This window comes from Onychostoma macrolepis, chromosome 20 (assembly GCF_012432095.1).
Source record: "Onychostoma macrolepis isolate SWU-2019 chromosome 20, ASM1243209v1, whole genome shotgun sequence".
NCBI lineage: Eukaryota > Metazoa > Chordata > Actinopteri > Cypriniformes > Cyprinidae > Onychostoma > Onychostoma macrolepis.
This window is the reverse complement of record NC_081174.1, coordinates 32762777-32769859: the sequence shown is the minus strand read 5'-3', so window position 1 is coordinate 32769859 and position 7083 is coordinate 32762777. Positions and strand designations below refer to the sequence as shown.

Below are 7083 nucleotides of genomic sequence, written 5' to 3'. Positions count from 1 at the left end.
GCGATAACCCTTTTACAGCCGTGGGCCAGTGGCACGCCGTGATCGATAGTGGTTAGTACTCTGCGTTGTGGCCGCAGCAACCCCGGTTCGAATCCGGGTCACGGCAGCCTTTTGCGTCGAGCAACGGGGACGCCGGGCTCCTTTTAGCCACCTCATCCTTCAGATGGATTTTGTGTCTGAAGCTTGGTGGTGTCCTGTCTTGCCCGCCTGCAGCCAAGAGAGCTGGAGGGCCGCAGACAGGCGTAGTCGTGGCCGAGAGGTTAAGGCGATGGACTCGAACCATTGGGGTCTCCCCACGCTGGCCCTTTTGCTTTAGCTGCCTGTGCCGATAATTGTGTCTTCCAAGACCTTTTGCTTTTTTTATATATAATACACAGTATTATATAATACACAGTATTACTGTAGCAGCACGGACACACATACCAAGCTGCTCACATGGAAAGTGAGCGCAAAAACACAACACAAAATGAACGAAAGAGATGGCTGCAAATTGAGACAGGCTTTTTAAAAGTAACTTTTCCAAAACACGGCACATTAAAAACACGAAGCCGAGCGCCAGTCAAGCTGGTAGCGGCCAAAATAGTGCGCGCGCCTAATTGTAATTATTAGGGTAATCTGCAAGAAGTGCAAATAAACAATACTTTAAGTGTGAGTTTATCAGTGTGTCTTCAGTCGTGTACTGAGTCAGATAAAGACTGTCATATTTTTTTCTCAAGAAAAAAATTCAAACGCTCTTAAGAACATGTTTGAGAACTTAGTAAGAATTTTTCAAGAACTGCACTTAAGAACATTCTTACGAACTTTGTGGAATTTATTTTAAGAAATTACTTAACTTATTTCTGAAGAAGATTTTCGTGAATCCGGCCCCTGAGTCTGATGGTCAGCTCGCTAGGAAAGAGCGCTCATGAATTGAACTGAGTGAGTCGGATAAGAGAGTCCTAGGAAACGTGCAGTGCTGTGGGAAGTCCACAGGATTAAACGTAGCAGCCTGCTTTCTCCTAGTTGGGACTCCCAGGTTGCCGTAGTCGTGGCCGAGTGGTTAAGGCGATGGACTAGAAATCCATTGGGGTCTCCCCGCAGGTTCGAATCCTGCCGACCACGCTGTTTGTCTGCGTGCCGAGGAGAAGCCGCCTGTTCCTTTTTCGCCCCTCTCTGCATCGGACAAACACGCCGCTGGCCCTTTTAGCAGCCGTGGGACAGTGGCGCGCCCTGATCGTATAGTGGTTAGTACTCATGCCAGGCCGCAGCAATCCGGGTCACGGCAGCCTTTTGCCGCCGAGCCACGGGACGCCGGGCTCCTTTTCCCACCTCATCCTTCAGCTGGATTTTGTGTCTGACGCCGGTGGCGCCCTGTGCTGCCCTCCTGCAGCCAAGAGAGCTGGAGCCCGCACGCAGGCGTAGTTGTGGCCGAGAGGTTAAGGCGATGGACTCGAAATCCATTGGGGTCTCCCCGCGCAGGTTCGAACCCTGCCGACTACGGTTAGCAATGGCCCTTTAGCCTTAGTTTTCTGTGCCGATAATTGTTCCTTCCAAGGCCTTTGCTCTCTGCTGCAATTTCTTGTAGGCTTCTCCTCGGCGGTTTGTGGGGGATATTGCTGTTGTATGAAACGTAACCGGGCTGTGCAACACAAGAGCCCGGATAGCTCAGTCGGTAGAGCATCAGACTTTTAATCTGAGGGTCCAGGGTTCAAGTCCCTGTTCGGGCGAACGGCTGTCATATTGTTGGCGGCCTCAGCTTGCTGTCACGCTGGTCCAGCTCACCGCTGACTCACTACTAGAGCGGTGTTCGCTCCTCCTCGGGGGGACCCACAGCGCCTCGCGCTTTTTGTGCATCTCCCTCGCTTGGCACACCTGAGTCTGATGGTCAGCTCGTTAGGAAAGAGCGCTCACGAAGTGAACTGAGTGAGTCAGGTAAGAGAGACCTAGGAAACTTGCAGTGCTGTGGGTCCAAAGGGTCGGTACTGAAAAACCCAGGTCCACAGGATGAGACGTGGCCACCTGCTTTCTCCTAGTTGGGACCGCTGTTTTGTCTGCTGCCGGGCTAGCTTGCAGTCTCGGCTGGGTGACTGAGCTGGCTAGGGTGCAAGTGCGTCAGGCGCCAGTGTTGCACGAGAACAGGGCAGAGGACACGCGGGTCCCCGTAGTCGCGGCCGCGTGATTAAGGCGATGGACTAGAACCATTGGGGTCTCCCAGCGCAGGTTGGAATCCTGCCGACCACGTTGTTCGCCTGCACGCCGAGGAGAAGCGGCAGTGCCTATTTTTTGCATCGCCCCACGCCGCCAGCGCCCTCTCTGCAACGGACAAACACGCCGCTGGACCCTTTTACAGCCGTGGGCCAGTGGCACGCCGTGATCGTATAGTGGTTAGTACTCTGCGTTGTGGCCGCAGCAACCCCGGTTCGAATCCGGGTCACGGCAGCCTTTTGCGTCGAGCAACGGGACGCTGGCTCCTTTTAGCCACCTCATCCTTCAGATGGATTTTGTGTCTGAAGCTTGGTGGTGTCCTGTCTTGCCCGCCTGCAGCCAAGAGAGCTGGAGGGCCGCAGACAGGCGTAGTCGTGGCCGAGAGGTTAAGGCGATGGACTTCGAAATCCATTGGGGTCTCCCCACGCTGGCCCTTTTGCTTTAGCTGCCTGTGCCGATAATTGTGTCTTCCAAGACCTTTTGCTTTTTTTATATATAATACACAGTATTATATAATACACAGTATTACTGTAGCAGCACGGACACACATACCAAGCTGCTCACATGGAAAGTGAGCGCAAAAACACAACACAAAAATGAACGAAAGAGATGGCTGCAAATTGAGACAGGCTTTTTAAAAGTAACTTTTCCAAAACACGGCACATTAAAAACACGAAGCCGAGCGCCAGTCAAGCTGGTAGCGGCCAAAATAGTGCGCGCGCCTAATTGTAATTATTAGGGCAATCTGCAAGAAGTGCAAATAAACAATACTTTAAGTGTGAGTTTATCAGTGTGTCTTCAGTCGTGTACTGAGTCAGATAAAGACTGTCATATTTTTTTCTCAAGAAAAAAATTCAAACGCTCTTAAGAACATGTTTGAGAACTTAGTAAGAATTTTTCAAGAACTGCACTTAAGAACATTCTTACGAACTTTGTGGAATTTATTTTAAGAAATTACTTAACTTATTTCTGAAGAAGATTTTCGTGAATCCGGCCCCTGAGTCTGATGGTCAGCTCGCTAGGAAAGAGCGCTCATGAATTGAACTGAGTGAGTCGGATAAGAGAGTCCTAGGAAACGTGCAGTGCTGTGGGAAGTCCACAGGATTAAACGTAGCAGCCTGCTTTCTCCTAGTTGGGACTCCCAGGTTGCCGTAGTCGTGGCCGAGTGGTTAAGGCGATGGACTAGAAATCCATTGGGGTCTCCCCGCGCAGGTTCGAATCCTGCCGACTACGCTGTTTGTCTGCGTGCCGAGGAGAAGCGTCTGTTCCTTTTTCGCTCCCTCTCTGCATCGGACAAACACGCCGCTGGCCCTTTAGCAGCCGTGGGACAGTGGCGCGCCTGATCGTATAGTGGTTAGTACTCTGCGTTGTGGCCGCAGCAATCCGGGTCACGGCAGCCTTTTGCCGCCGAGCCACGGGACGCCGGGCTCCCTTTTCCCACCTCATCCTTCAGCTGGATTTTGTGTCTGACGCCGGTGGCGCCCTGTGCTGCCCTCCTGCAGCCAAGAGAGCTGGAGCCCCGCACGCAGGCGAGTTGTGGCCGAGAGGTTAAGGCGATGGACTTCGAAATCCATTGGGGTCTCCCCGCGCAGGTTCGAACCCTGCCGACTACGGTTAGCAATGGCCCTTTAGCCTTAGTTTTCTGTGCCGATAATTGTTCCTTCCAAGGCCTTTGCTCTCTCTGCTGCAATTTCTTGTAGGCTTCTCCTCGGCGGTTTGTGGGGGATATTGCTGTTGTATGAAACGTAACCGGGCTGTGCAACACAAGAGCCCGGATAGCTCAGTCGGTAGAGCATCAGACTTTTAATCTGAGGGTCCAGGGTTCAAGTCCCTGTTCGGGCGAACGGCTGTCATATTGTTGGCGGCCTCAGCTTGCTGTCACGCTGGTCCAGCTCTACCGTTGACTCACTACTAGAGCGGTGTTCGTTCCTCCTCGGGGGGACCCACAGCGCCTCGCGCTTTTTGTGCATCTCCCTCGCTTGGCACACCTGAGTCTGATGGTCAGCTCGTTAGGAAAGAGCGCTCACGAAGTGAACTGAGTGAGTCAGGTAAGAGAGACCTAGGAAACTTGCAGTGCTGTGGGTCCAAAGGGTCGGTACTGAAAAACCCAGGTCCACAGGATGAGACGTGGCCACCTGCTTTCTCCTAGTTGGGACCGCTGTTTTGTCTGCTGCCGGGCTAGCTTGCAGTCTCGGCTGGGTGACTGAGCTGGCTAGGGTGCAAGTGCGTCAGGCGCCAGTGTTGCACGAGAACAGGGCAGAGGACACGCGGGTCCCCGTAGTCGCGGCCGCGTGATTAAGGCGATGGACTAGAAATCCGTTGGGGTCTCCCAGCGCAGTTTGGAATCCTGCCGACTACGTTGTTCGCCTGCACGCCGAAGAGAAGCGGCAGTGCCTATTTTTTGCACGTCCCACGCGCGCTTGTGCGCTCCCTCTCTGCAACGGACAAACACGCCGCTGGACCCTTTTACAGCCGTGGGCCAGTGGCACGCCGTGATCGTATAGTGGTTAGTACTCTGCGTTGTGGCCGCAGCAACCCCGGTTCGAATCCGGGTCACGGCAGCCTTTTGCGTCGAGCAACGGGGACGCCGGGCTCCTTTTAGCCACCTCATCCTTCAGATGGATTTTGTGTCTGAAGCTTGGTGGTGTCCTGTCTTGCCCGCCTGCAGCCAAGAGAGCTGGAGGGCCGCAGACAGGCGTAGTCGTGGCCGAGAGGTTAAGGCGATGGACTTCGAAATCCATTGGGGTCTCCCCACGCTGGCCCTTTTGCTTTAGCTGCCTGTGCCGATAATTGTGTCTTCCAAGACCTTTTGCTTTTTTTATATATAATACACAGTATTATATAATACACAGTATTACTGTAGCAGCACGGACACACATACCAAGCTGCTCACATGGAAAGTGAGCGCAAAAACACAACACAAAAATGAACGAAAGAGATGGCTGCAAATTGAGACAGGCTTTTTAAAAGTAACTTTTCCAAAACACGGCACATTAAAAACACGAAGCCGAGCGCCAGTCAAGCTGGTAGCGGCCAAAATAGTGCGCGCGCCTAATTGTAATTATTAGGGTAATCTGCAAGAAGTGCAAATAAACAATACTTTAAGTGTGAGTTTATCAGTGTGTCTTCAGTCGTGTACTGAGTCAGATAAAGACTGTCATATTTTTTTCTCAAGAAAAAAATTCAAACGCTCTTAAGAACATGTTTGAGAACTTAGTAAGAATTTTTCAAGAACTGCACTTAAGAACATTCTTACGAACTTTGTGGAATTTATTTTAAGAAATTACTTAACTTATTTCTGAAGAAGATTTTCGTGAATCCGGCCCCTGAGTCTGATGGTCAGCTCGCTAGGAAAGAGCGCTCATGAATTGAACTGAGTGAGTCGGATAAGAGAGTCCTAGGAAACGTGCAGTGCTGTGGGAAGTCCACAGGATTAAACGTAGCAGCCTGCTTTCTCCTAGTTGGGACTCCCAGGTTGCCGTAGTCGTGGCCGAGTGGTTAAGGCGATGGACTAGAAATCCATTGGGGTCTCCCCGCGCAGGTTCGAATCCTGCCGACTACGCTGTTTGTCTGCGTGCCGAGGAGAAGCGTCTGTTCCTTTTTCGCCCTCTCTGCATCGGACAAACACGCCGCTGGCCCTTTAGCAGCCGTGGGACAGTGGCGCGCCCTGATCGATAGTGGTTAGTACTCTGCCAGGCCGCAGCAATCCGGGTCACGGCAGCCTTTTGCCGCCGAGCCACGGGACGCCGGGCTCCTTTTCCCACCTCATCCTTCAGCTGGATTTTGTGTCTGACGCTCGGTGGCGTCCTGTGCTGCCCTCCTGCAGCCAAGAGAGCTGGAGCCCCGCACGCAGGCGTAGTTGTGGCCGAGAGGTTAAGGCGATGGACTCGAAATCCATTGGGGTCTCCCCGCGCAGGTTCGAACCCTGCCGACTACGGTTAGCAATGGCCCTTTAGCCTTAGTTTTCTGTGCCGATAATTGTTCCTTCCAAGGCCTTTGCTCTCTCTGCTGCAATTTCTTGTAGGCTTCTCCTCGGCGGTTTGTGGGGGATATTGCTGTTGTATGAAACGTAACCGGGCTGTGCAACACAAGAGCCCGGATAGCTCAGTCGGTAGAGCATCAGACTTTTAATCTGAGGGTCCAGGGTTCAAGTCCCTGTTCGGGCGAACGGCTGTCATATTGTTGGCGGCCTCAGCTTGCTGTCACGCTGGTCCAGCTCTACCGTTGACTCACTACTAGAGCGGTGTTCGTTCCTCCTCGGGGACCCACAGCGCCGCGCTTTTGTGCATCTCCCTCGCTTGGCACACCTGAGTCTGATGGTCAGCTCGTTAGGAAAGAGCGCTCACGAAGTGAACTGAGTGAGTCAGGTAAGAGAGACCTAGGAAACTTGCAGTGCTGTGGGTCCAAAGGGTCGGTACTGAAAAACCCAGGTCCACAGGATGAGACGTGGCCACCTGCTTTCTCCTAGTTGGGACCGCTGTTTTGTCTGCTGCCGGGCTAGCTTGCAGTCTCGGCTGGGTGACTGAGCTGGCTAGGGTGCAAGTGCGTCAGGCGCCAGTGTTGCACGAGAACAGGGCAGAGGACACGCGGGTCCCCGTAGTCGCGGCCGCGTGATTAAGGCGATGGACTAGAAATCCGTTGGGGTCTCCCAGCGCAGGTTGGAATCCTGCCGACTACGTTGTTCGCCTGCACGCCGAGGAGAAGCGGCAGTGCCTATTTTTGCATCGCCCCACGCGCGCCAGCGCTCCTCTCTGCAACGGACAAACACGCCGCTGGACCCTTTTACAGCCGTGGGCCAGTGGCACGCCGTGATCGTATAGTGGTTAGTACTCTGCGTTGTGGCCGCAGCAACCCCGGTTCGAACCGGTCACGGCAGCCTTTGCGCCGAGCAACGGGACG

General features: G+C 53.2%; 11 non-coding genes across 11 annotated transcripts; all 11 read left to right on the top strand.

Annotated features, from left to right (window-relative positions):
• Positions 1-1021: 1021 nt before the first annotated feature.
• On the top strand, positions 1022-1101 carry trnas-aga (transfer RNA serine (anticodon AGA)). The gene has a single exon. It is a non-coding gene; the product is annotated as a tRNA-Ser (tRNA).
• A 296-nt stretch (positions 1102-1397) lies between these two features.
• trnas-cga (transfer RNA serine (anticodon CGA)) lies at positions 1398-1479 on the top strand. The gene has a single exon. It is a non-coding gene; the product is annotated as a tRNA-Ser (tRNA).
• Positions 1480-1633: 154 nt separating this feature from the next.
• trnak-uuu (transfer RNA lysine (anticodon UUU)) lies at positions 1634-1706 on the top strand. Its single transcript has one exon. It is a non-coding gene; the product is annotated as a tRNA-Lys (tRNA).
• Positions 1707-2346: 640 nt separating this feature from the next.
• trnah-gug (transfer RNA histidin (anticodon GUG)) lies at positions 2347-2418 on the top strand. The gene has a single exon. It is a non-coding gene; the product is annotated as a tRNA-His (tRNA).
• Positions 2419-3335: 917 nt separating this feature from the next.
• On the top strand, positions 3336-3417 carry trnas-aga (transfer RNA serine (anticodon AGA)). Its single transcript has one exon. It is a non-coding gene; the product is annotated as a tRNA-Ser (tRNA).
• A 296-nt stretch (positions 3418-3713) lies between these two features.
• On the top strand, positions 3714-3797 carry trnar-ucg (transfer RNA arginine (anticodon UCG)). The gene has a single exon. It is a non-coding gene; the product is annotated as a tRNA-Arg (tRNA).
• A 156-nt stretch (positions 3798-3953) lies between these two features.
• Positions 3954-4026, top strand: trnak-uuu (transfer RNA lysine (anticodon UUU)). Its single transcript has one exon. It is a non-coding gene; the product is annotated as a tRNA-Lys (tRNA).
• Positions 4027-4673: 647 nt separating this feature from the next.
• trnah-gug (transfer RNA histidin (anticodon GUG)) lies at positions 4674-4745 on the top strand. The gene has a single exon. It is a non-coding gene; the product is annotated as a tRNA-His (tRNA).
• A 919-nt stretch (positions 4746-5664) lies between these two features.
• trnas-aga (transfer RNA serine (anticodon AGA)) lies at positions 5665-5746 on the top strand. The gene has a single exon. It is a non-coding gene; the product is annotated as a tRNA-Ser (tRNA).
• Positions 5747-6039: 293 nt separating this feature from the next.
• trnas-cga (transfer RNA serine (anticodon CGA)) lies at positions 6040-6121 on the top strand. The gene has a single exon. It is a non-coding gene; the product is annotated as a tRNA-Ser (tRNA).
• Positions 6122-6277: 156 nt separating this feature from the next.
• trnak-uuu (transfer RNA lysine (anticodon UUU)) lies at positions 6278-6350 on the top strand. Its single transcript has one exon. It is a non-coding gene; the product is annotated as a tRNA-Lys (tRNA).
• Positions 6351-7083: the final 733 nt, after the last annotated feature.